The following is a 2591-nucleotide window of genomic DNA, read 5'->3' as shown; positions in this document are numbered from 1 at the left end:
TACTACCTTTAGCTCTCATTTCCAAGACCTCTTTTTCCTGAGCCATACAAGCATTTATTAAACTGCATATATTTTACTCCTTTTCTCCCCTTGGTCTTACCTAGGCACAAACTTTTTGGAAATACATTAATTATGTGCTGATATATATCCAGTAACTAGCTTGAACTAGTTATTAAAATTGCACATTACTCCTTGGTATTAGGCTAGAAGTGGGTTTTGAGAAGACTTGGAAAAGAAGAAAAATATCCTTGTAGAATACTTAACATAGCTCATTTTAAATTCACTCCAGTGCCATTATCCCAATGTATTGTCTTCCAGGGCAGTCAGGTATCCACAGTTACACAGACAGACAAGAAAGCTTGTGTCTGTCTCTTTGAAATATAGTTTTACAGGTACTGAGGGAATTCTGTTTAATGAATAATTGCCCTCATTAAATTTAGCAACAGAAACTTCCTTTTACCCAAAGAGATTGAACAAGTTTTTTGTTTTTTTTTTTTTTTTTTTTTTTTTTTTTTAATCTCATGAGTAGTAGCTTTTACTTTCCACTGAGAAATACTGAGACTATATAGAATATCAGAATGGTTATAACTACATTCCATGTCTAGAAATATGTTCAATTGTTCTGGAAGTGGAACTATGGTTTGTTTTTTTTTTTTCCTCTCTCTTTTTAATAGTGCTTCTAACCTTTTTGTTTAGTGCTTCCAAAGCAGGCCCAAACCTTGACTGCACCCAGACAGTYCAGCCCCTGGAACTGAATCCAAGAGATATCCACAAGATTGTCCAAGAGGCATCAGCCACACAAAGATATTCAGATGTCTGGGTGCGCGTGTACACATGCACACACCTCGCTGCAGACGTTCCCCAGATAACAGCTTGGGACCGGTGTAGCTGCAGGAGAGGTCACATTACATCTTACCTGTGTGATGGCAATCCTGAGGCTTGGAGCCTATTAAAAGCTGGCTTAGAGGTGCCTTTAGGCAAAGTTCTAGCACAGCTAAAGTTTTATTAGAAATAAACTTCTATGAAAAAAGTCCAAGTTTCAGAGAGGGCAAGGTTGTCCCACAGTTGTTTTCGCTGCCTCTTCAGTTAGGAAACTGAACACCCATCTCAATATTTTAAGCATTCCAGTTATGAATATATATATATATATATACACACACATGCACATATTCTTGTAATATAGCTGTCATATTTAAGTGAAACTTCTTTTTTAAACCTGGAAACAGGACTGATGCAGAGAATGAGAGATATTAGAAGGAGTTGAGACCTCCTCCACTTCCACCACATAGAATTTTATGAAGCGACGCTCCTGCTGGAAATATTTTGCCGAAAGAAACCAGAGGGAGGAGACTTCCAAAAATCCAGTTACTAAAAGCAGCAAATGCAGGAACCTAACATCAGCTGTGATAACGGACCGTTGTTCCTGCTGCTTTAACTGCACTGATGGGCTTCTTACACCAACCCTCCTCTCTGTAGCCTTTTCACRTTTSCCTCRTACTTAATCTCACACATTTTAATCMYTTYTTTTYTTCCCAGACYYGGACTCTTTCCGTTGTCCTCACTGCCATAACCCTTTAGTTTCTTTCTTCCTAATTAAATCTCACTTTCTAGCCACGATGAGGCAGGGAAAGGGAACAATTAATACATTTGAAGCTACTGCAATGCATGTTATACGCTGCCCAAACATGCTCTAACTTCCCTGTTTATTTGTAAGATCTTTCAGGCACTACCTATGATTAAATTATCTACTCTTCCACTTGCAATAATCAGTTTTATATGAAAAACTCTGCAATTAGTTTCCACCTCTAGTAATCTGAATGTTTTGCAAACTTGTGGGTGTTTTTTTAAATTATTACTAATAAGAACAGAGACACAAGTTTAAGCTTTATCATAGAAAGTATCTTGAAATATTGGAAGAAGCAAGGAGAGCCCAAACACAGAAGTATAAAGAGGCTGAAACTAGTTTAGTGAAAAGACTGGGGTGAGGGGGTGTGTCATTATGGTGAAACTCAGCATGGGAGCAGTCTATACAAAATTACAAACAAATTTCTATAATGGAAGCTATAGATGAGGTGTTGAAGGCACACAGAGATATTAAATGCCTACAAGCAAACTGGAATAAGCATATAGAGCARGAAAAGCAGTGACCAAGTGATAAGCCACAACGGACATGAGGAGCCTGGGATAAGGAAGAGTAGAAATAGAAGCCTGCAGTATTTGGAGCAATATGGGTTGGACCCTAGGACTTAGAAAAGGAGTTTAAAGGSAGGAACAAATGCACTGCTTTGCCAGGCAGAAAAGGAATAGGACAAGAGAGCAGCTTGGTGGAAATACGGGTTTCTAGATGAACAGGGCTGAAGGAGTAGAGCAAAATAAGCAGAAGATACTGTACCAGCTAGGTCACATTACCTGTCAGACCCAAATCTGGATTGTCAAGTATCATTATTTTTCCATTGTACCATGGAAACACTACAAACTTCTGGTAGACTGAGTAGTGATATGAAGTTTTCGTATGACTTTTGCTGTCAATCTAGCTAATGATGCTGGAATTAAATGCTCCAAAGCCAGCATTCATCTGGATTTTTTTTTTT

The sequence above is a fragment of the Rhea americana genome, unplaced genomic scaffold (assembly GCF_003343005.1).
Source record: "Rhea americana isolate MKP2758 unplaced genomic scaffold, rheAme1 scaffold_141, whole genome shotgun sequence".
NCBI lineage: Eukaryota > Metazoa > Chordata > Aves > Rheiformes > Rheidae > Rhea > Rhea americana.
This window is presented reverse-complemented; position numbering follows the sequence as displayed.